This window comes from Schistocerca nitens, chromosome 12 (assembly GCF_023898315.1).
Source record: "Schistocerca nitens isolate TAMUIC-IGC-003100 chromosome 12, iqSchNite1.1, whole genome shotgun sequence".
NCBI classification, from domain to species: Eukaryota; Metazoa; Arthropoda; class Insecta; order Orthoptera; family Acrididae; genus Schistocerca; species Schistocerca nitens.
This window is the reverse complement of record NC_064625.1, coordinates 199184053-199210980: the sequence shown is the minus strand read 5'-3', so window position 1 is coordinate 199210980 and position 26928 is coordinate 199184053.

The following is a 26928-nucleotide window of genomic DNA, read 5'->3' as shown; positions in this document are numbered from 1 at the left end:
AATTGCGTCGCGATTCAATACATCGTCCTCCAGCCGACTTGTCTCCGAGGTAGTATTGCTGCCCCGGGCACCTTTTGGTCGTTCTCCTATGAGTCTAGTTTTTCGAATCCGGTGGAAAAGTGACAGTTACTTGTAACGTTCAGAGCCTGTTAAAGACGATGGAACACACAAATTGCGTCGCGATTCAATACATCGGCCTCCAGCCGACTTGTCTCCAAGTGTCTAGTGCTGCCTCGGGCACCTTGTGGTCGTTCTTCTGTGAGTCCAGATTTTCGAATCCGACGCAAAACTGACAGTTAATTGTAACGTTCAGAGCCTCTTAATGACGATGGAACACACAAATTGCGTCGCGATTCAATACATCGTCCTCCAGCCGACCTGTCTCCAAGGGTCTATTGCTGCCTCGGGCACCTTATGGTCGTTCTCCTGTGAGTCTAGTTTTTCGAATCCGACGCAAAACTGACAGTTAATTGTAACGTTCAGAGCCTCTTAATGACGATGGAACACACAAATTGCGTCGCGATTCAATTCATAGTCCTCCAGCCGAATTGTCTCGAAGGGTCTAGTGCTGCCTCGGACGCCTTATGGTCGTTCTCCTGTGAGTCTAGATTTTCGAATCCGACGCAAAACTGACAGTTAATTGTAACGTTCAGAGCCTCTTAATGACGATGGAACACACAAATTGCGTCGCGATTCTTTACATCGTCCTACAGCCGACTTGTCTCCACGGGTCTAGTGCTGCCTCGGGCACCTTATGGTCGTTCTTCTGTGAGTCCAGATTTTCGAATCCGAAGCAAAACTGACAGTTAATCCTAAGGTTCAGAGCCTGTTAATGATGATGGAACACACAAATTGCGTCGCGATTCAATACATCGTCCTGCAGCCGACTTGTCTCCGAGGTAGTATTACTGCCCCGGGCAACTTTTGGTCGTTCTCCTATGAGTCTAGTTTTTCGAATCCGGCGCAAAACTGACAGTTAACAGTAACGTTCAGAGCCGCTTAATGACGATGGAACACACAAAGTGCGTCGCGATTCAATACATAGTCCTACAGCCAACTTGTCTCCAAGGGTCTAGTGCTGCCTCGGGCACCTTATGGTCGTTCTCCTGTGAGTCTAGATTTTCGAATCCGACGCAAAACTGACAGTTAATTGTAACGTTCAGAGCCTCTTAATGACGATGGAACACACAAATTGCGTCGCGATTTAATACATCGTCCTCCAGCCGAATTGTCTCCAAGGGACTATTGCTGCCTCGGGCACATTATGGACGTTCTCCTGTGAGTGTAGTTTTTCGAATCCGACGCAAACTGACAGTTAATTGAACGTTCAGAGCCTCTTAATGACGATGGAACACACAAATTGCGTCTCGATTCAAAACATAGTCCTCCAGCCGATTTGTCTCCAAGGGTCTATTGCTGCCTCGGGCACCTTATGGTCGTTCTCCTGTGAGTCTAGATTTCGAATGCGATGCAAAACTGACAGTTAATTGTAACGTTCAGAGCCTGTTAAAGACGATGGGACACACAAATTACGTCGCGACTCCATACATCGTCCTCCAGCCGACTTGTCTCAGAGGTACTATTGCTCCCTCGAGCACCTTTTGGTCGTTCTCCTATGAGTCTAGTTTATCGAATCCGGCGCAAAACTGACAGTTAATTGTAACGTTCAGAGCCTCTTAATGACGATGGAACACACAAATTGCGTCGCGATTCTTTACATCGTCCTACAGCCGACTTGTCTCCACGGGTCTAGTGCTGCCTCGGGCACCTTATGGTCGTTCTTCTGTGAGTCCAGATTTTCGAATCCGAAGCAAAACTGACAGTTAATCCTAAGGTTCAGAGCCTGTTAATGACGTAGGAACACACAAATTGCGTCGCGATTCAATACATCGTCCTGCAGCCGACTTGTCTCCGAGGTAGTATTACTGCCCCGGGCAACTTTTGGTCGTTCTCCTATGAGTCTAGTTTTTCGAATCCGACGCAAAACTGACAGTTAATTGTAACGTTCAGAACCGCTTAATGACGATGGAACACACAAAGTGCGTCGCGATTCAATACATAGTCCTACAGCCAACTTGTCTCCAAGGGTCTAGTGCTGCCTCGGGCACCTTATGGTCGTTCTCCTGTGAGTCTAGATTTTCGAATCCGACGCAAAACTGACAGTTAATTGTAACGTTCAGAGCCTCTTAATGACGATGGAACACACAAATTGCGTCGCGATTTAATACATCGTCCTCCAGCCGAATTGTCTCCAAGGGACTATTGCTGCCTCGGGCACTTTATGGACGTTCTCCTGTGAGTGTAGTTTTTCGAATCCGACGCAAACTGACAGTTAATTGAACGTTCAGAGCCTCTTAATGACGATGGAACACACAAATTTTGTCTCGATTCAAAACATAGTCCTCCAGCCGACTTGTCTCCAAGGGTCTATTGCTGCCTCGGGCACCTTATGGTCGTTCTCCTGTGAGTCTAGATTTCGAATGCGATGCAAAACTGACAGTTAATTGTAACGTTCAGAGCCTGTTAAAGACGACGGGACACACAAATTACGTCGCGACTCCATACATCGTCCTCCAGCCGACTTGTCTCAGAGGTACTATTGCTCCCTCGAGCACCTTTTGGTCGTTCTCCTATGAGTCTAGTTTATCGAATCCGGCGCAAAACTGACAGTTAATTGTAACGTTCAGAGCCTCTTAATGACGATGGAGCACACAAATCGCGTCGCGATTCAATGCATCGTCCTCCAGCCGACTAGTCTCCAAGGGTCTAGTACTGCCTCGGGCACCTTATGGTCGTTCTTCTGTGAGTCTAGATTTTCGAATCCGACGCAAAACTGACAGTTAATTGTGAGGTTCAGAGCCTCTTAATGACGAAGGAGCACACAAATTGCGTCGCGATTCAATACATCGTCCTCCAGCCGACTTGTCTCCGATGTAGTATTGCTGCCCCGGGCACCTTTTGGTCGTTCTCCTATGAGTCTAGTTTTTCGAATCCGGCGCAAAATTGACAGTTAATTGTAACGTTCAGAGCCTGTTAAAGACGATGGAACACACAAATTGCGTCGCGATTCAATACATCGTCCTCCAGCCGACATGTCTCCAAGTGACTAGTGCTGCCTCTTGCACCCTATGGTCGTTCTTCTGTGAGTCCAGATTTTTGAATCCGACGCAAAACTGACAGTTAATTGTAACGTTCAGAGCCTCTTAATGACGAAGGAACACACAAATTGCGTCGCGATTCAATACATCGTCCTCTAGCCGACTTGTCTCCGAGGGTCTAGTGATGCCTCGGGCACCTTATGGTCGTTCTCCTGTGAGTCTACTTTTTCGAATCCGGCGCAAAACTGACAGTTAATTGTAACGTTCAGAGCCTCTTAATGACGATGGAACACACAAATTGCGTCGCGATTCAATACATCGTCCTCCAGCCGACCTGTCTCCAAGGGTCTAGTGCTGCCTCGGGCACCTTATGGTCGTTCTCCTGTGAGTCTAGTTTTTCGAATCCGACGCAAAACTGACAGTTAATTGTAACGTTCAGAGCATCTTAATGACGATGGAACACACAAATTGCGTCGCGATTCAATACATAGTCCTCCAGGTGAATTGTCTCGAAGGGTCTAGTGCTGCCTCGGGCGCCTTATGGTCGTTCTCCTTTAAGTCTAGTTTTTCGAATCCAACAAAACTGACAATTAATTGTAACGTTCAGAGCCTGTTAATGACGATGGAACACACAAATTGCGTGGCGATTCAATACATCGTCCTCCAGCCGACCTGTCTCCAAGGGTCTATTGCTGCTTCGGGCACCTTATGGTCGTTCTCCTGTGAGTCTAGTTTTTCGAATCCGACGCAAAACTGACAGTTAATTGTAACGTTCAGAGCCTCTTAATGACGATGAAACACACAAATTGCGTCGCGATTCAATATATCGTCCTCCAGCCGACTTGTCTCCAAGGGTCTAGTACTGCCTCGGGCACCTTATGGTCGTTTTACTGTGAGTCTAGATTTTCGAATCCGACGCAAAACTGACAGTTAATTGTAAGGTTCAGAGCCTCTTAATGACGATGGAACACACAAATTGCGTCGCGATTCAATACATCGTCCTCCAGCCGACTTGTCTCCGAGGTAGTATTGCTGCCCCGGGCACCTTTTGGTCGTTCTCCTATGAGTCTAGTTTTTCGAATCCGGTGCAAAAGTGACAGTTAATTGTAACGTTCAGAGCCTGTTAAAGACGATGGAACACACAAATTGCGTCGCGATTCAATACATCGGCCTCCAGCCGACTTGTCTCCAAGCGTCTAGTGCTGCCTCGGGCACCTTATGGTCGTTCTTCTGTGAGTCCAGATTTTCGAATCCGACGCAAAACTAACAGTTAATTGTAACGTTCAGAGCCTCTTAATGACGATCGAACACACAAATTGCGTCGCGATTCAATACATCGTCCTCCAGCCGACCTGTCTCCAAGGGTATATTGCTGCCTCGGGCACCTTATGGTCGTTCTCCTGTGAGTCTAGTTTTTCGAATCCGACGCAAAACTGACAGTTAATTGTAACGTTCAGAGCCTCTTGATGACGATGGAACATACAAATTGCGTCGCGATTCAATTCATAGTCCTCCAGCCGAATTGTCTCGAAGGGTCTAGTGCTGCCTCGGGCGCCTTATGGTCGTTCTCCTGTGAGTCTAGATTTTCGAATCCGACGCAAAACTGACAGTTAATTGTAAGGTTCCGAGCCTCTTAATGACGATGGAACACACAAATTGCGTCGCGATTCAATACATCGTCCTGCAGCCGACTTGTCTCCGAGGTAGTATTGCTGCCCCGGGCACCTTTTGGTCGTTCTCCTATTAGTCTAGTTTTTCGAATCCGGCGCAAAACTGACAGTTAATTGTAACGTTCAGAGCCTCGTAATGACGATGGAACTCACAAATTGCGTCGCGATTCAATACATCGTCCTCCAGCCGAATTGTCTCCAAGGGTCTATTGCTGCCTCGGGCACGTTATGGTCGTTCTCCTGTGAGTCTAGTTTTTCGAATGCGATGCAAAACTGATAGTTAATTGTAACGTTCAGAGCCTGTTAAAGACGATGGGACACACAAATTACGTCGCGATTTAATACATCGTCCTCCAGCCGAATTGTCTCCAAGGGACTATTGCTGCCTCGGGCACCTTATGGACGTTCTCCTGTGAGTGTAGTTTTTCGAATCCGACGCAAACTGACAGTTAATTGAACGTTCAGAGCCTCTTAATGACGATGGAACACACAAATTGCGTCTCGATTCAAAACATAGTCCTCCAGCCGACTTGTCTTCAAGGGTCTATTGCTGCCTCGGGCACCTTATGGTCGTTCTCCTGTGAGTCTAGATTTCGAATGCGATGCAAAACTGACAGTTAATTGTAACGTTCAGAGCCTGTTAAAGACGATGGGACACACAAATTACGTCGCGACTCCATACATCGTCCTCCAGCCGACTTGTCTCAGAGGTACTATTGCTCCCTCGAGCACCTTTTGGTCGTTCTCCTATGAGTCTAGTTTATCGAATCCGGCGCAAAACTGGCAGTCAATTGTAACGTTCAGAGCCTCTTAATGACGATGGAACGCACAAATTGCGTCGCGATTCAATGCATCGTCCTCCAGCCGACTAGTCTCCAAGGGTCTAGTACTGCCTCGGGCACCTTATGGTCGTTCTTCTGTGAGTCTAGATTTTCGAATCCGACGCAAAACTGACAGTTAATTCTAAGGTTCAGAGTCTCTTAATGACGAAGGAACACACAAATTGCGTCGCGATTCAATACATCGTCCTCCAGCCGACTTGTCTCCGATGTAGTATTGCTGCCCCGGGCACCTTTTGGTCGTTCTCCTATGAGTCTAGTTTTTCGAATCCGGCGCAAAATTGACAGTTAATTGTAACGTTCAGAGCCTGTTAAAGACGATGGAACACACAAATTGCGTCGCGATTCAATACATCGTCCTCCAGCCGACTTGTCTCCAAGTGTCTAGTGCTGCCTCGGGCACCTTATGGTCGTTCTTCTGTGAGTCCAGATTTTTGAATCCGACGCAAAACTGACAGTTAATTGTAACGTTCAGAGCCTCTTAATGACGATGGAACACACAAATTGCGTCGCGATTCAATACATAGTCCTCCAGCCGAATTGTCTCGAAGGGTTTAGTGCTGCCTCGGGCGCCTTATGGTCGTTCTCCTGTGAGTCTAGATTTTCGAATCCGACGAAAAACTGACAGTTAATTGTAACGTTCAGAGCCTCTTAATGACGATGGAGCACACAAATCGCGTCGCGATTCAATACATCGTCCTACTGCCGGCTTGTCTCCAAGGGTCTAGTGCTGCCTCGGGCACCTTATGGTCGTTCTTCTGTGAGTCCAGATTTTCGAATCCGAAGCAAAACTGACAGTTAATCCTAAGGTTCAGAGCCTCTTAATGACGATGGAACACACAAATTGCGTCGCGATTCAGTACATCGTCCTCCAGCCGACTTGTCTCCGAGGTAATATTGCTGCCACGGGCACCTTTTGGTCGTTCTCCTATGAGTCTAGTTTATCGAATCCGGCGCAAAACTGACAGTTAATTGTAACGTTCAGAGCCTCTTAATGACGATGCAACGCACAAATTGCGTCGCGATTCAATGCATCGTCCTCCAGCCGACTTGTCTCCGAGGTAGTATTGCTGCCCCGGGCACCTTTTGGTCGTTCTCCTATGAGTCTAGTTTTTCGAATCCGGCGCAAAAGTGACAGTTAATTGTAACTTTCAGAGCCTGTTAAAGACGATGGAACTCACAAATTGCGTCGTGATTCAATACATCGTCCTCCAGCCGACTTGTCTCCAAGTGTCTAGTGCTGCCTCGGGCACCTTATGGTCGTTCTTCTGTGAGTCCAGATTTTCGAATCCGACGCAAAAGTGACAGTTAATTGTAACGTTCAGAGCCTCGTAATGACGATGGAACACACAAATTGCGTCGCGATTCAATACATCGTCCTCTAGCCGACTTGTCTCCGAGGGTCTAGTACTGCCTCGGGCATCTTATGGTCGTTCTTCTGTGAGTCTAGATTTTCGAATCCGACGCAAAACTGACAGTTAATTGTAAGGTTCAGAGCCTCTTAATGACGATGGAACACACAAATTGCGTCGCGATTCAATACATCGTCCTCCAGCCGACCTGTCTCCAAGGGTCTATTGCTGCCTCGGGCACCTTATGGTCGTTTTCGTTTGATTCTAGTTTTTCGAATGCGATGCAAAACTGACAGTTAATTGTAACGTTCAGAGCCTGTTAAAGACGATGGGACACACAAATTACGTCGCGACTCAATACATCGTCCTCCAGCCGACTTGTCTCAGAGGTACTATTGCTGCCTCGAGCACCTTTTGGTCGTTCTCCTATGAGTCTAGTTTATCGAATCCGGCGCAAAACTGACAGTTAATTGTAACGTTCAGAGCCTCTCAATGACGATGGAACGCACAAATTGCGTCGCGATTCAATGCATCGTCCTCCAGCCGACTTGTCTCCAAGGGTCTAGTACTGCCTCGGGCACCTTATGGTCGTTCTACTGTGAGTCTAGATTTTCGAATCCGACGCAAAACTGACAGTTAATTGTAAGGTTCAGAGCCTCTTAATGACGATGGAACACACAAATTGCGTCGCGATTCAATACATCGTCCTCCAGCCGACCTGTCTCCAAGGGTCTATTGCTGCCTCGGGCACCTTATGGTCGTTCTCCTGTGAGTCTAGTTTTTCGAATCCGACGCAAAACTGACAGTTAATTGTAACGTTCAGAGCCTCTTAATGACGATGGAACACACAAATTGCGTCGCGATTCAATTCATAGTCCTCCAGCCGAATTGTCTCGAAGGGTCTAGTGCTGCCTCGGGCGCCTTATGGTCGTTCTCCTGTGAGTCTAGATTTTCGAATCCGACGCAAAACTGACAGTTAATTGTAACGTTCAGAGCCTCTTAATGACGATGGAACACACAAATTGCGTCGCGATTCTTTACATCGTCCTACAGCCGACTTGTCTCCACGGGTCTAGTGCTGCCTCGGGCACCTTATGGTCGTTCTTCTGTGAGTCCAGATTTTCGAATCCGAAGCAAAACTGACAGTTAATCCTAAGGTTCAGAGCCTGTTAATGACGTAGGAACACACAAATTGCGTCGCGATTCAATACATCGTCCGTCAGCCGACTTGTCTCCGAGGTAATATTGCTGCCACTGGCACCTTTTGTTCGTTCGCCTATGAGTCTAGTTTTTCGAATCCGACGCAAAACTGACAGTTAATTGTAACGTTCAGAGCCTGTTAATGATGATGGAACACACAAATTGCGTCGCGATTCAATACATCGTCCTGCAGCCGACTTGTCTCCGAGGTAGTATTACTGCCCCGGGCAACTTTTGGTCGTTCTCCTATGAGTCTAGTTTTTCGAATCCGGCGAAAAACTGACAGTTAATTGTAACGTTCAGAGCCGCTTAATGACGATGGAACACACAAAGTGCGTCGCGATTCAATACATAGTCCTACAGCCAACTTGTCTCCAAGGGTCTAGTGCTGCCTCGGGCACCTTATGGTCGTTCTCCTGTGAGTCTAGATTTTCGAATCCGACGCAAAACTGACAGTTAATTGTAACGTTCAGAGCCTCTTAATGACGATGGAACACACAAATTGCGTCGCGATTTAATACATCGTCCTCCAGCCGAATTGTCTCCAAGGGACTATTGCTGCCTCGGGCACCTTATGGACGTTCTCCTGTGAGTGTAGTTTTTCGAATCCGACGCAAACTGACAGTTAATTGAACGTTCAGAGCCTCTTAATGACGATGGAACACACAAATTGCGTCTCGATTCAAAACATAGTCCACCAGCCGACTTGTCTCCAAGGGTCTATTGCTGCCTCGGGCACCTTATGGTCGTTCTCCTGTGAGTCTAGATTTCGAATGCGATGCAAAACTGACAGTTAATTGTAACGTTCAGAGCCTGTTAAAGACGATGGGACACACAAATTACGTCGCGACTCCATACATCGTCCTCCAGCCGACTTGTCTCAGAGGTACTACTGCTCCCTCGAGCACCTTTTGGTCGTTCTCCTATGAGTCTAGTTTATCGAATCCGGCGCAAAACTGACAGTTAATTGTAACGTTCAGAGCCTCTTAATGACGATGGAACGCACAAATTGCGTCGCGATTCAATGCATCGTCCTCCAGCCGACTAGTCTCCAAGGGTCTAGTACTGCCTCGGGCACCTTATGGTCGTTCTTCTGTGAGTCTAGATTTTCGAATCCGACGCAAAACTAACAGTTAATTGTAAGGTTCAGAGCCTCTTAATGACGAAGGAGCACACAAATTGCGTCGCGATTCAATACATCGTCCTCCAGCCGACTTGTCTCCGATGTAGTATTGCTGCCCCGGGCACCTTTTGGTCGTTCTCCTATGAGTCTAGTTTTTCGAATCCGGCGCAAATTTGACAGTTAATTGTAACGTTCAGAGCCTGTTAAAGACGATGGAACACACAAATTGCGTCGCGATTCAATACATCGTCCTCCAGCCGACATGTCTCCAAGTGACTAGTGCTGCCTCGGGCACCTCATGGTCGTTCTTCTGTGAGTCCAGATTTTTGAATCCGACGCAAAACTGACAGTTAATTGTAACGTTCAGAGCCTCTTAATGACGAAGGAACACACAAATTGCGTCGCGATTCAATACATCGTCCTCTAGCCGACTTGTCTCCGAGGGTCTAGTGATGCCTCGGGCACCTTATGGTCGTTCTCCTGTGAGTCTAGTTTTTCGAATCCGGCGCAAAACTGACAGTTAATTGTAACGTTCAGAGCCTGTTAATGACGATGGAACACACAAATTGCGTCGCGATTCAATACATCGTCCTCCAGCCGACCTGTCTCCAAGGGTCTAGTGCTGCCTCGGGCACCTTATGGTCGTTCTCCTGTGAGTCTAGTTTTTCGAATCCGACGCAAAACTGACAGTTAATTGTAACGTTCAGAGCATCTTAATGACGATGGAACACACAAATTGCGTCGCGATTCAATACATAGTCCTCCAGCCGAATTGTCTCGAAGGGTCTAGTGCTGCCTCGGGCGCCTTATGGTCGTTCTCCTTTAAGTATAGTTTTTGGAATCCAACAAAACTGACAATTAATTGTAACGTTCAGAGCCTGTTAATGACGATGGAACACACAAATTGCGTGGCGATTCAATACATCGTCCTCCAGCCGACCTGTCTCCAAGGGTCTATTGCTGCTTCGGGCACCTTATGGTCGTTCTCCTGTGAGTCTATTTTTTCGAATCCGACGCAAAACTGACAGTTAATTGTAACGTTCAGAGCCTCTTAATGACGATGAAACACACAAATTGCGTCGCGATTCAATATATCGTCCTCCTGCCGACTTGTCTCCAAGGGTCTATTGCTGCCTCGGGCACCTTATGGTCGTTCTCGTTTGATTCTAGTATTTCGAATGCGATGCAAAACTGACAGTTAATTGTAACGTTCAGAGCCTGTTAAAGACAACGGGACACACAAATTACGTCGCGACTCAATACATCGTCCTCCAGCCGACTTGTCTCAGAGGTACTATTGCTGCCTCGAGCACCTTTTGGTCGTTCTCCTATGAGTCTAGTTTATCGAATCCGGCGCAAAATTGACAGTTAATTGTAACGTTCAGAGCCTCTCAATGACGATGGAACGCACAAATTGCGTCGCGATTCAATGCATCGTCCTCCAGCCGACTTGTCTCCAAGGGTCTAGTACTGCCTCGGGCACCTTATGGTCGTTTTACTGTGAGTCTAGATTTTCGAATCCGACGCAAAACTGACAGTTAATTGTAAGGTTCAGAGCCTCTTAATGACGATGGAACACACAAATTGCGTCGCGATTCAATACATCGTCCTCCAGCCGACTTGTCTCCGAGGTAGTATTGCTGCCCCGGGCACCTTTTGGTCGTTCTCCTATGAGTCTAGTTTTTCGAATCCGGTGCAAAAGTGACAGTTAATTGTAACGTTCAGAGCCTGTTAAAGACGATGGAACACACAAATTGCGTCGCGATTCAATACATCGGCCTCCAGCCGACTTGTCTCCAAGCGTCTAGTGCTGCCTCGGGCACCTTATGGTCGTTCTTCTGTGAGTCCAGATTTTCGAATCCGACGCAAAACTGACAGTTAATTGTAACGTTCAGAGCCTCTTAATGACGATGGAACACACAAATTGCGTTGCGATTCAATACCACGTCCTCCAGCCGACCTGTCTCCAAGGGTATATTGCTGCCTCGGGCACCTTATGGTCGTTCTCCTGTGAGTCTAGTTTTTCGAATCCGACGCAAAACTGACAGTTAATTGTAACGTTCAGAGCCTCTTGATGACGATGGAACATACAAATTGCGTCGCGATTCAATTCATAGTCCTCCAGCCGAATTGTCTCGAAGGGTCTAGTGCTGCCTCGGGCGCCTTATGGTCGTTCTCCTGTGAGTCTAGATTTTCGAATCCGACGCAAAACTGACAGTTAATTGTAAGGTTCAGAGCCTCTTAATGACGATGGAACACACAAATTGCGTCGCGATTCAATACATCGTCCTGCAGCCGACTTGTCTCCGAGGTAGTATTGCTGCCCCGGGCACCTTTTGGTCGTTCTCCTATTAGTCTAGTTTTTCGAATCCGGCGCAAAACTGACAGTTAATTGTAACGTTCAGAGCCTCGTAATGACGATGGAACACACAAATTGAGTCGCGATTCAATACATCGTCCTCCAGCCGAATTGTCTCCAAGGGTCTATTGCTGCCTCGGGCACGTTATGGTCGTTCTCCTGTGAGTCTAGTTTTTCGAATGCGATGCAAAACTGACAGTTAATTGTAACGTCAGAGCCTGTTAAAGACGATGGGACACACAAATTACGTCGCGATTTAATACATCGTCCTCCAGCCGAATTGTCTCCAAGGGACTATTGCTGCCTCGGGCACCTTATGGACGTTCTCCTGTGAGTGTAGTTTTTCGAATCCGACGCAAACTGACAGTTAATTGAACGTTCAGAGCCTCTTAATGACGATGGAACACACAAATTGCGTCTCGATTCAAAACATAGTCCTCCAGCCGACTTGTCTCCAAGGGTCTATTGCTGCCTCGGGCACCTTATGGTCGTTCTCCTGTGAGTCTAGATTTCGAATGCGATGCAAAACTGACAGTTAATTGTAACGTTCAGAGCCTGTTAAAGACGATGGGACACACAAATTACGTCGCGACTCCATACATCGTCCTCCAGCCGACTTGTCTCAGAGGTACTATTGCTCCCTCGAGCACCTTTTGGTCGTTCTCCTATGAGTCTAGTTTATCGAATCCGGCGCAAAACTGGCTGTCAATTGTAACGTTCAGAGCCTCTTAATGACGATGGAACGCACAAATTGCGTCGCGATTCAATGCATCGTCCTCCAGCCGACTAGTCTCCAAGGGTCTAGTACTGCCTCGGGCACCTTATGGTCGTTCTTCTGTGAGTCTAGATTTTCGAATCCGACGCAAAACTGACAGTTAATTCTAAGGTTCAGAGTCTCTTAATGACGAAGGAACACACAAATTGCGTCGCGATTCAATACATCGTCCTCCAGCCGACTTGTCTCCGATGTAGTATTGCTGCCCCGGGCACCTTTTGGTCGTTCTCCTATGAGTCTAGTTTTTCGAATCCGGCGCAAAATTGACAGTTAATTGTAACGTTCAGAGCCTGTTAAACACGATGGAACACACAAATTGCGTCGCGATTCAATACATCGTCCTCCAGCCGACTTGTCTCCAAGTGTCTAGTGCTGCCTCGGGCACCTTATGGTCGTTCTTCTGTGAGTCCAGATTTTTGAATCCGACGCAAAACTGACAGTTAATTGTAACGTTCAGAGCCTCTTAATGACGATGGAACACACAAATTGCGTCGCGATTCAATACATAGTCCTCCAGCCGAATTGTCTCGAAGGGTTTAGTGCTGCCTCGGGCGCCTTATGGTCGTTCTCCTGTGAGTCTAGATTTTCGAATCCGACGAAAAACTGACAGTTAATTGTAACGTTCAGAGCCTCTTAATGACGATGGAGCACACAAATCGCGTCGCGATTCAATACATCGTCCTACTGCCGGCTTGTCTCCAAGGGTCTAGTGCTGCCTCGGGCACCTTATGGTCGTTCTTCTGTGAGTCCAGATTTTCGAATCCGAAGCAAAACTGACAGTTAATCCTAAGGTTCAGAGCCTCTTAATGACGATGGAACACACAAATTGCGTCGCGATTCAGTACATCGTCCTCCAGCCGACTTGTCTCCGAGGTAATATTGCTGCCACGGGCACCTTTTGGTCGTTCTCCTATGAGTCTAGTTTATCGAATCCGGCGCAAAACTGACAGTTAATTGTAACGTTCAGAGCCTCTTAATGTCGATGCAACGCACAAATTGCGTCGCGATTCAATGCATCGTCCTCCAGCCGACTTGTCTCCGAGGTAGTATTGCTGCCCCGGGCACCTTTTGGTCGTTCTCCTATGAGTCTAGTTTTTCGAATCCGGCGCAAAAGTGACAGTTAATTGTAACTTTCAGAGCCTGTTAAAGACGATGGAACTCACAAATTGCGTCGTGATTCAATACATCGTCCTCCAGCCGACTTGTCTCCAAGTGTCTAGTGCTGCCTCGGGCACCTTATGGTCGTTCTTCTGTGAGTCCAGATTTTCGAATCCGACGCAAAAGTGACAGTTAATTGTAACGTTCAGAGCCTCGTAATGACGATGGAACACACAAATTGCGTCGCGATTCAATACATCGTCCTCTAGCCGACTTGTCTCCGAGGGTCTAGTACTGCCTCGGGCACCTTATGGTCGTTCTTCTGTGAGTCTAGATTTTCGAATCCGACGCAAAACTGACAGTTAATTGTAAGGTTCAGAGCCTCTTAATGACGATGGAACACACAAATTGCGTCGCGATTCAATACATCGTCCTCCAGCCGACCTGTCTCCAAGGGTCTATTGCTGCCTCGGGCACCTTATGGTCGTTTTCGTTTGATTCTACTTTTTCGAATGCGATGCAAAACTGACAGTTAATTGTAACGTTCAGAGCCTGTTAAAGACGATGGGACACACAAATTACGTCGCGACTCAATACATCGTCCTCCAGCCGACTTGTCTCAGAGGTACTATTGCTGCCTCGAGCACCTTTTGGTCGTTCTCCTATGAGTCTAGTTTGAAAGGGTACAGTACCGCCCAACATTGAGAATAGGTACGAAATTCTTGTCAGAACAACACATTTTTTGTGTAAAAGTAACTCAATAATTTCAATTAATACAGCGAAGCCGGATACCAGTGTGGGAAAGAATGACAAGTTATTTATTTAATTGATCACATGTGCACTTCCGCAAAATAAATCCCTACATCCCGTTTGGTGAGATCTGTGTGGTGTAAATGAATGAATGTATGGTCGTCTGCTAACCACAGATAGTGAATCGATATGAGCATCTTTGAGTCGATCCTTTGGGTACCTTTGGTGAGACCAAAGAGATGGAAGTTACCAGAGCTTTTGAGCGTTTGAAATGTGGCCGACCAATAAGGTAGCAAGGTGCTTCTCCCACTTCGAGAGAGGTGCGAGAGAACGAAAAGACGGCCATGTTTCAGACTCGGCACTCTGGCGCTGAACCTTCTGCTGTGAAGACCTGTTTTTTGTTGTGCTCCGTAATGAAAGCGTGGAGGCATGGTATGGATGTGGAATACTTAAGAGTAGTTAGAACTAATCATTTCTCTTTCCTAGGATCTTTTGTGGGGAAAATTACAAAGTGAGGCAGGTAATTTTAAAGGGATTATAGTAAACCAACGGTCACAAAGGGACCACGTGTAGTTATAAGTTGAGATACTAGCGTGGGTACAATAAGCTGAAATATTTAAGAATTAATATCGTGTGTACCATAAGCTGAAATATTTGAGAATTAATAGCGTGTGTACAATAAGCTGATATATTTAAGAATTGCGTGTGTATCATAAATTGAAGTATTTAAGAAATATCATTCCGTGTGACGCTGAATTTAAACTCTGAGAGAAAATCAAGGTGAGTCGGCCGTTTTTCCAGCTACGCCACTTGGCTTGCATTGCACAGGAAGACGAGCGTTTATCTCCAGAGTTCACAGTAGGAAACTGGAATTACAAATTGGGGCAGTGTCGAGTGAAACTGGGTTAAATATTGATTGAAGTGGGAAAGCGGAAAATGATGAAGTTGTAACGGTTTTTGTGTATTATTTCAGATTGTTGTATTGGGTATGTCTTGTAATTTGAATATGTGTGTTTTGCATGGGAGTAGCAAGGTAGTTTCGGAAGATTTTGTGGGTATGCCTGTTCCTTCTGCATCGCTCGATCTGGAGGAATGTTTCTGGAGAATGATTGTGAGAGGCGAAGTGTGAGGTATAATAAAAGATCCACCATCCGATCCAGGGAGTGCACAGTTGTGGTAGATAGATTACGAGACCGTAGTATGGAAATTCTCTTATGATATTGTCGTAGGTTGTAGAATTTGTGTGCTAATGAATAAATCAAATAGTGAAAAGAAAGAGATTAGTGGCCTATTTCATTAAATTGTATGTTATCATAATGTCCCGAATTTGTATAAAAGCCGCTAAATCAAAGACAAAAAGTAAGTGTGGTATTGCCAGTGCGTAGTGTGCAGACAGAGTTCTATAGTCAGATGCGTGTTTCCGTTGCGTATTATTCATGCAGGAGGATAATTTGTAACAAAGTCGTAAGATACGAGAATTCATGTTGCTAATCCACTCGCTTGGCAAACCACCCATCTTGCAGGCCTGACTGCTTGATGCCACAGTATGAGAAAGGCAAGTGGGTGCCTCTCATAATTTCGACCCTGCCAGGATTCCTTTTGTTAGGATATTTAATTTGATGCCAGGATTATTTCTAATTGGTCAGGATATTTAATTTGTTGCCAGGATTCCGTTTTTGTCACGATAATTTTGTTGCCAGGATCATTTTTGTTAGGATATTTTGTTGATAGGGTTTGCTGTTAAATTTTTTTTATTTTTTGATGGAATATATTGTGATAGCGCTAAGAAGTAAAGTTTTTTCTGTTTGCAATTTCTTTCTGGATTGGTGAGGATCTTTTATTTTATTTTATGTAATTAATTGCAGTATCGCACAAGGCTAGAAGATCGTTTTATAATTTTTTTTGCGTAATGTCCCTAGTAACTAGGTCGCAGGCTGAAAGTATAGTCACCATGGAGAATAACGATTCTGGCGTGAATGTAGCAGTGCAGCGGGAAGTAGGTGTTGACCGTGAGTTAATGAGAGGGGACGGCAGGCACTCCGAAGAGGCTGTATTGTTCAGTGGACCGCCGCAAGGGGAGCCTTTGTGCAGCGAGCTTTGTCCCCAAACCCGGGTTTTTCCAAACGATGGGGGCGCGCAGAGACTAGGCCAGGTATGCGGTGAAAGTGCAGCTACCCTTAGCGAAGCTGCGGTTTCTCAGGCGGACGAGGTGAGAGCGTCGAAAGTAGGAAATAACGATGGGCTAATGCAGTTTTTACAGAGAATGGAGAGAGATAATAAAGAAAGATTGGAAGCGATGAGTAGGGAGACTAAAGCGATAAATGAAAAATTGGAAGCAAATAACGAAAGATTAGAAGCAATCAATAGAGATAATAAGGAGAGAGATAGGGAAACTAAGGAGAGATTGGAAACAATGGATAGGGGAAATAAAGAGGCAATGAGGAAGCTACACACAGTTATCGATGAGCGTCTGCCCGTAGTTAATAATCGGTTAGATGAGGGGGAGAAGGATCTGGGTGCGTTGAAGGAAGTATGTGACGCAGTGAAAGAAAAAGATAATAATTTAGAGGTACAAGTATTTGCAATAGAGAGTGATGCTACTGAACGTAGGGACGTTTTGCCGGATGAGCGAATCGAAGAGGTAGTGGTCAGAATGAATATGATTAGTGCAGATGCAGAAAAGATCAGTACAAGAGGCGAGACAGGTTCTGACAGTACGCAGCGAGAGGTTTGTGCCGATCAGGAAGAGATACAGCCACCATTACAGTTTAAAGAGGGACAATTAGAAATAAGTAGGAAACATAGTGAGCTAGCACAGTTGCAATTAGCGTGCAGTAGCGAAGGTGACGCACCACCAGGTAGATTGCCGAGGGAGAGTGAGATAAACTCAGAAAGCGAAAATAGGCAGAAGGAGAAAGGCGAATTCACAGAGTCAGAAGAACGGTTTTGTCGGATAAAACAGGTGGCAGACTCAACTGGGTATAGTCCAAGGCTGTCTCAATTTCAGGACGCATTACCTTCATCGAGGGGATTGCTCCGCAAAACGAAGTTTGTGTATAACTATTTGAGAGACGAGGCTAGAGCGAAAATGCAGGAAGACCTTAAAGACGGTAGTAGCCATTTAAATGAATTCTGGTCGCAAAGTAAGCAGGACCAGGTTACGCAAAGCATATTGATAATGCCAAATCGTAACGAATGTGGTATAAGGGATTCAGTGTCGTGTTGTCAGAAAATGCTGAGACGAAACAGGTATTTGGATGTGACATACGAACCAGCGGAGTTCATTAGAATCCATATAACGAAGTTGCCAGTGAAATTGCGCAGAGGTATAGCGATAGCAGGCAGAGGCGTAGACGATATCGTGAACGGAGACAGGTCAGATAGTGTCGAGGGCGGAAAGTATCAGAATGACAGGAGAGCATGGAATCCAGGCATTTCATTCTTGTCGTAATGGATTGAAGAATAGGAGAAACTAATCCAACATATCAGCCCTTAATATCTTGCTCTTAAAACACATGCAGCTGGCACTGAAAATTGTCTATGTAGCAGACAAACTCAACTAATATGTAGGGAATGCAAATACCATACTTCTGATCAGAGAATAAAACGGCAGTAATGGAATCTGTTAGGCTGGTATCTCAGTAAAATTTGCAAATTTTTATTTCAAACGGTAAAGTAAAAGAGCGGTTTCTTCAAAGAATCCAGTTGCTAAAATGTTATGTAATAATGCCAATGAGTCCAGTTTAATTAGGGTGATTTGATTATTGTAGATACTAAACACGTAATGTAAGAGGTAAACATTGTGATCGAAGTTTTTAGATGCCATCTGATCTATATTATGTCATTGTCGTGGTGACAGTTATAATGAAGTGCTGTGTATGGTTGTTCGGAATCTGGTGTTAGTGAGAGAGGCCACTTGCACCTAAGTTTCCAACACTTGGGTTGCCCAATTCTCCCAGCTTGTATATTCTCTGCACACATTTAATTTTCGTGTAAGCACATATTCCTAACTAGGAAATTTTTTACTGTGTATAGTGGACCATTCAGAGTGAGGCGGATTGTACATGAAAATGCTGTACTGATTGAGACGATCAAGGGAAAACAATCTCGAGGGCTTCATCACATTTCTAACATCAAATTATGGAAAAGTTAAGGATAGATCTAAAGTAGTCAATTTATGGTAGATAGTCAGTATATTTATTTGTGGGGTGTAACGTTGTGCAGGGTCAAATCGAACGTAAGAATTTTCAGGCGGGATGTCAGGAAGTATGACGGAATAGACTGGTCAAATGAGTCATGAACAGGAGTCGACAGAGTGGTGTATGTACGTGTTTTTTGTCGTATGAATAAGGATCAAGCAGAAACGACGTGATGATTAATGAGTGAATAAAGATGGTAGATAGAGAAGCGACGTGATAAATAGTAGTGGATAAAGGTGAATTTTTGAGGAGAGAATCGACGAGAAGCAGTGTGAATAATAATAGGGAGATTCGACGTGATGAAACAGCGGTAAAATAAAGGTGAGTAGAATTGAATAATGTGGAGATGTCTTAGATGTATGTTACAGAGAGGCCTGTGTATGCTGCAATAGAGATTGATGCCAATGGCGAAGGAAGACCAGGAAATGATGGAGTAATGGACGGACGGAGAGCCGAAATACGAATGAAGAGATGAGGACAACTGCACAAGGTGAAAGGACGTAAAGGGAGTATGAGACCCAGAAGGTGAACGTTGTGGAATACTGACGTAAGATGTAATGTAGGTGTAGATCTAATTCTTAGCATAACAATTGCGATTTGAGAAAAATAATATTTTTTGTTGTTGTTGAAGCCTGGTACCAGTATAACTAATCAAAACGGTTCCAATAATGTGTACAGTTGTTTTGCAGGATGAATAATTTGTGTATTTTTGTTCTTAGATGAAATGTCGCGATTCTAAGTTGATATTTAGCATAAAGTGAATGCAGAGGTAAGCCGATGGAGAGAGGTGCCAGAGTGAAAGGACGAATTCGGAGACTGGAATGCTATCTCTGAAACAGCTTCATGTGTTATGTGGTTGAGTATAAGGGAGCAAAGGTATGGTATGTTGTAGTGAGTGTGGTGGTGATAAGGTTAGCTGACTTCTAAACCTATTCTGTTAGTGTGTTAATGGATTGAATGAGAGGAAAAATGTGATGTCTGGTGAGTGAGAGTCGTAGAGTAGTGTGATCAATGCGCACACTCCTGTAAAGGGGATGCTACCGATCCATAACTAAAACATTATTGTGTTTTATTGTTTGTTGGGATGAACCTGGGTGTCAGGTCAGGATCTGTCATACGTGTCCTAGAAACATTGCTATATATAATGAAATGTAAAATATGTGAAGAGATACTGATTTCAGTCTGTCACAAGCACAAGGGTGCATTATATGTTGTAGATTTAGAGTCATCAGTTCCTAAAATGTTTATTGTGTTAGGATGTTAAAGTAGTTAATATTTAATAACCAGTGGTAGGTAATTGTGAGCTATGTAGATTATTCTTATTTTTTTGTTAGAACACTTTCAAGGGGTAATAATTTCAGTGTGTCACAAGCACAAAGGTTCATTGTATATTGTAGTTTTAGGATAAAGTTTCTAATATTTTCACTGTGTTAGGATGTTAGAGTAGCCTACTCTTTGATATTGTAATTATGAGCGGTATAGATTGCTTATTATTCCTTTTGTTTTATTTTACACTTTCATGTTTTGTATGAGGGACGACAGGTACAAAGAATAGCACGAGTGTGGGCTATCTATAGAAAAAGGATAGATAAATGTATGTTGTCTGTGTAGAAAACTAGGGTGTATAATTTTATGTTCTTTTTAGAACAAAGATTCTTTTGTTACCAATGTAGCTAATAGATAATACATGTAATCAATGAGTATTTAAATGCTGTATATCCTTTTGTCTGTAATGTTGCGAGATGCACGGAAGATCTGGCTAATTGGGTGTCGTAACGCCCATACCGCTAACGGGCCGAGCTGACGTCACCATGGCGACAGGCGACACAGCCGCGGCACTCCCCACTCCATTGTCGGACGAGGTGCGCTCCACGCGCCCGCTACAGCAGGTCAACGGCCTGGGGCGACACGCACGCATCACTGGCCATTCATGAGTTCCGCCACCCTTACGACTGGGGAAGGTATCCCGCGGAGGCAACAGCGGGTGGTTTCTTCTGCTCAACGGCGCGCGCAGCGACGCTACTGCTGAATGGACGAGGCGCGACAGAGCCCGGCGGGGATTGGTTACCAGCAACTAGTAACTAGTACTGGACTGTGGAGCCGTGAAACAAGATGACTGCGACTTTCCATAAGGTGGAAAGTGAAGGACTGGTGTTTCCACATTGTGAGTGGTGGAAAAGATGTTGTCCTTAGCAGACGGGACGATTGTTTTGTTTTGTCTTGACCACTGAATGGTGGGATCCATAAACTTTTGGCAGTGACTTGTTAAGTGTGCTTTGTGAATTGCATGTGGGACACTTGGTATACTTAGAGGACAGTTGTCGTTTGGTGAACAATTATTGTATGAAGGCAAGAAACTAGAGTGGGACATTGACAGTTGCGTCTGTAGTAGGAGACATTTCTTGAATTGGCGCGGGAATAAGGGCTGTTTGTTGAAACTCACGACTTTTAATTACACCATGAACTGAAAGGACAGAACCGTGGGTAATAGTAGTTGTAGGGCCATTTTTTTGGACGAACAGTTTCGTGTGGATGGTACTCTGAGAGTGACTATGACATTTGTGTTTAATGAGAGATACAGTTTACTGTTCAGTGCGTGTTCAAAATGCCGAATTGAGTGACTCAAAGACTTTCGTCCGGGTAACCATGGGAGAGCTTTGACACCGAGACAGTGGTTCTAGGAAAACTATCAGCAACTTTTTGACCCCAAGAAAATCACAGAATGAAATGTTTCCGTGTGACTCGCAAGATAGGGAATAATGTATTTGTAATTGTGTAAATGTTTTTTTATATGTTTCATTCCTGAAGGGACAGCAAGCGTAATTGTATTTTATTAATATTTGTGTTTAGAATAGTTAGTGTTAGTTTTTTGGTTTGTTCTGGGTTATCAAGTTCACGTAGCATGTTTATTAGAATATTTGGTACAATGATGCTTTAACTATTAGCCAGTGGCGTAATACAAATCACAGAATGAAATGTTTCCGTGTGACTCGCAAGATAGGGAATAATGTATTTGTAATTGTGTAAATGTTTTTTTATATGTTTCATTCCTGAAGGGACAGCAAGCGTAATTGTATTTTATTAATATTTGTGTTTAGAATAGTCAGTGTTAGTTTTTTTGGTTTGTTCTGGGTTATCAAGTTCACGTAGCATGTTTATTAGAATATTTGGTACAATGATGCTTTAACTATTAGCCAGTGGCGTAATACTAACGTAGCGGCTCTTGTAGTATTGATCAGTAAGGTTGTCACAGGGGAGAAGAGTTTGCATTGCACAACAAATATCGGAATTAACTGATGTATTTTGATGTCGTGCATAGTAAATCTTGTTGGTGTTTTGACTGAAGCCACTTATTTTTTATTATCACAGTGGTGATATTTCACATTAAAGTGTAACGAAGGCTAGTCGAAATGCAAGTTCTTGTCGTCTATATGTGTGACAACAGAGAAATGAACAGTAGAGTAAGATAAGAGAGCTACTGGTAGATTCAAGCACTTATTGCTAACTATTTATTGCGAGTATTGATCAAAGTTGATGGACTGACTAGCTCAGCAGCAGGTATTTGTACTGATGGATATAGGATAAGGTTAAACTCACTGTCGAGTAGCTGTGGCAATTGTTTAGGTGATGATAGTTAATGAGGTATGACATGATGTCTTAGACGAACTATATTACGTAACCAGTATGTAACTTGTGGAATATTTTATTGTTTTTCTTCTCAGTTTTTATCTCTCTGTAGGTTTGAGGTATATTTTAGGGTAATGGTATGGAGCCTGACATTCTACGTGTAACTAGTGTACGAAATTTTTTTCTTTTGTTGATTTTGTTTTGTATTTAGACTTTGCTGTGTAAGGGTTTTTACAGCGCAATTTATGAATGTCAGATTACTTGCTCTGTGTTTAGACGGTGAGCTATTTAAAATTTCATGAGTACAATCAGTATTTTTTTTATTTGTTTTAGAATTATTGAAATTTGGATTACTCATAAAAATAACGAAGATCCCAGTAACTAAAGCAAAATTTTATCTCAATATTATTTTTTCATTTCTATGATGTGATGTTTTATTTGTCATGTGGATTGTTATATATTTGTATGTGTACGTTACTCAGGATTGTGGAGAGTACAATATAATTTGGTCGTCTATTTGAGGTCACCAGGGGCTAAGGTCTCCTCCTGGTTATTTTGATGGATTGCTACGTTTGTTTTAATACGGTTTTCTTAAAAAAAAATGTTCGGAACTACCCTCGCATTGCAAGGATAGTACCGTGCCATTTTTTTCTGCATGGGTAGCCGGTGATGAAAGGGTACAGTACCGCCCAACATTGAGAATAGGTACGAAATTCTTGTCAGAACAACACATTTTTTGTGTAAAAGTAACTCAATAATTTCAATTAATACAGCGAAGCCGGATACCAGTGTGGGAAAGAATGACAAGTTATTTATTTAATTGATCACATGTGCACTTCCGCAAAATAAATCCCTACATCCCGTTTGGTGAGATCTGTGTGGTGTAAATGAATGAATGTATGGTCGTCTGCTAACCACAGATAGTGAATCGATATGAGCATCTTTGAGTCGATCCTTTGGGTACCTTTGGTGAGACCAAAGAGATGGAAGTTACCAGAGCTTTTGAGCGTTTGAAATGTGGCCGACCAATAAGGTAGCAAGGTGCTTCTCCCACTTCGAGAGAGGTGCGAGAGAACGAAAAGACGGCCATGTTTCAGACTCGGCACTCTGGCGCTGAACCTTCTGCTGTGAAGACCTGTTTTTTGTTGTGCTCCGTAATGAAAGCGTGGAGGCATGGTATGGATGTGGAATACTTAAGAGTAGTTAGAACTAATCATTTCTCTTTCCTAGGATCTTTTGTGGGGAAAATTACAAAGTGAGGCAGGTAATTTTAAAGGGATTATAGTAAACCAACGGTCACAAAGGGACCACGTGTAGTTATAAGTTGAGATACTAGCGTGGGTACAATAAGCTGAAATATTTAAGAATTAATATCGTGTGTACCATAAGCTGAAATATTTGAGAATTAATAGCGTGTGTACAATAAGCTGATATATTTAAGAATTGCGTGTGTATCATAAATTGAAGTATTTAAGAAATATCATTCCGTGTGACGCTGAATTTAAACTCTGAGAGAAAATCAAGGTGAGTCGGCCGTTTTTCCAGCTACGCCACTTGGCTTGCATTGCACAGGAAGACGAGCGTTTATCTCCAGAGTTCACAGTAGGAAACTGGAATTACAAATTGGGGCAGTGTCGAGTGAAACTGGGTTAAATATTGATTGAAGTGGGAAAGCGGAAAATGATGAAGTTGTAACGGTTTTTGTGTATTATTTCAGATTGTTGTATTGGGTATGTCTTGTAATTTGAATATGTGTGTTTTGCATGGGAGTAGCAAGGTAGTTTCGGAAGATTTTGTGGGTATGCCTGTTCCTTCTGCATCGCTCGATCTGGAGGAATGTTTCTGGAGAATGATTGTGAGAGGCGAAGTGTGAGGTATAATAAAAGATCCACCATCCGATCCAGGGAGTGCACAGTTGTGGTAGATAGATTACGAGACCGTAGTATGGAAATTCTCTTATGATATTGTCGTAGGTTGTACAATTTGTGTGCTAATGAATAAATCAAATAGTGAAAAGAAAGAGATTAGTGGCCTATTTCATTAAATTGTATGTTATCATAATGTCCCGAATTTGTATAAAAGCCGCTAAATCAAAGACAAAAAGTAAGTGTGGTATTGCCAGTGCGTAGTGTGCAGACAGAGTTCTATAGTCAGATGCGTGTTTCCGTTGCGTATTATTCATGCAGGAGGATAATTTGTAACAAAATCGTAAGATACGAGAATTCATGTTGCTAATCCACTCGCTTGGCAAACCACCCATCTTGCAGGCCTGACTGCTTTATGCCACAGTATGAGAAAGGCAAGTGGGTGCCTCTCAAGTTTATCGAATCCGGCGCAAAACTGACAGTTAATTGTAACGTTCAGAGCCTCTCAATGACGATGGAACGCACAAATTGCGTCGCGATTCAATCCATCGTCCTCCAGCCGACCTGTCTCCAAGGGTATATTGCTGCCTCGGGCACCTTATGGTCGTTCTCCTGTGAGTCTAGTTTTTCGAATCCGACGCAAAACTGACAGTTAATTGTAACGTTCAGAGCCTCTTGATGACGATGGAACACACAAATTGCGTCGCGATTCAATTCATAGTCCCCCAGCCGAATTGTCTCGAAGGGTCTAGTGCTGCCTCGGGCGCCTTATGGTCGTTCTCCTGTGAGTCTAGATTTTCGAATCCGACGCAAAACTGACAGCTAATTGTAAGGTTCAGAGCCTCTTAATGACGATGGAACACACAAATTGCGTCGCGATTCAATACATCGTCCTGCAGCCGACTTGTCTCCGAGGTAGTATTGCTGCCCCGGGCACCATTTGGTCGTTCTCCTATTAGTCTAGTTTTTCGAATCCGGCGCAAAACTGACAGTTAATTGTAACGTTCAGAGCCTCTTAATGACGATGGAACACACAAATTGCGTGGCGATTCAATACATCGTCCTCCAGCCGAATTGTCTCCAAGGGTCCATTGCTGCCTCGGGCACCTTATGGTCGTTCTCCTGTGAGTCTAGTTTTTCGAATGCGATGCAAAACTGATAGTTAATTGTAACGTTCAGAGCCTGTTAAAGACGATGGGACACACAAATTACGTCGCGACTCAATACATCGTCCTCCAGCCGACTTCTCTCAGAGGTACTATTGCTGCCTCGAGCACCTTTGGTCGTTCTCCTATGAGTCTAGTTTATCGAATCCGGCGCAAAACTGACAGTTAATTGTAAGGTTCAGAGCCTCTTAATGACGATGGAACACACAAATTGCGTCGCGATTCAATACATCGTCCTCTAGCCGACTTGTCTCCGAGGGTCTAGTACTGCCTCGGGCACCTTATGGTCGTTCTTCTGTGAGTCTAGATTTTCGAATCCGACGCAAAACTGACAGTTAATTGTAAGGTTCAGAGCCTCTTAATGACGATGGAACACACAAATTGCGTCGCGATTCAATACATCGTCCTCCAGCCGACCTGTCTCCAAGGGTCTATTGCTGCCTCGGGCACCTTATGGTCGTTCTCCTGTGAGTCTAGTTTTTCGAATCCGACGCAAAACTGACAGTTAATTGTAACGTTCAGAGCCTCTTAATGACGATGGAACACACAAATTGCGTCGCGATTCAATACATAGTCCTCCAGCCGAATTGTCTCGAAGGGTCTAGTGCTGCCTCGGGCGCCTTATGGTCGTTCTCCTTTAAGTCTAGTTTTTCGAATCCAACAAAACTGACAATTAATTGTAACGTTCAGAGCCTGTTAATGACGATGGAACACACAAATTGCGTGGCGATTCAATACATCGTCCTCCAGCCGACCTGTCTCCAAGGGTCTATTGCTGCTTCGGGCACCTTATGGTCGTTCTCCTGTGAGTCTAGTTTTTCGAATCCGACGCAAAACTGACAGTTAATTGTAAGGTTCAGAGCCTCTTAATGACGATGGAACACACAAATTGCGTCGCGATTCAATACATCGTCCTCCAGCCGACCTGTCTCCAAGGGTCTATTGCTGCCTCGGGCACCTTATGGTCGTTCTCCTGTGAGTCTAGTTTTTCGAATCCGACGCAAAACTGACAGTTAATTGTAACGTTCAGAGCCTCTTAATGACGATGGAACACACAAATTGCGTCGCGATTCAATACATAGTCCTCCAGCCGAATTGTCTCGAAGGGTCTAGTGCTGCCTCGGGCGCCTTATGGTCGTTCTCCTTTAAGTCTAGTTTTTCGAATCCAACAAAACTGACAATTAATTGTAACGTTCAGAGCCTGTTAATGACGATGGAACACACAAATTGCGTGGCGATTCAATACATCGTCCTCCAGCCGACCTGTCTCCAAGGGTCTATTGCTGCTTCGGGCACCTTATGGTCGTTCTCCTGTGAGTCTAGTTTTTCGAATCCGACGCAAAACTGACAGTTAATTGTAACGTTCAGAGCCTCTTAATGACGATGAAACACACAAATTGCGTCGCGATTCAATATATCGTCCTCCTGCCGACTTGTCTCCAAGGGTCTATTGCTGCCTCGGGCACCTTATGGTCGTTCTCGTTTGATTCTAGTTTTTCGAATGCGATGCAAAACTGACAGTTAATTGTAACGTTCAGAGCCTGTTAAAGACGATGGGACACACAAATTACGTCGCGACTCAATACATCGTCCTCCAGCCGACTTGTCTCAGAGGTACTATTGCTGCCTCGAGCACCTTTTGGTCGTTCTCCTATGAGTCTAGTTTATCGAATTCGGCGCAAAACTGACAGTTAATTGTAACGTTCAGAGCCTCTCAATGACGATGGAACGCACAAATTGCGTCGCGATTCAATGCATCGTCCTCCAGCCGACTTGTCTCCAAGGGTCTAGTACTGCCTCGGGCACC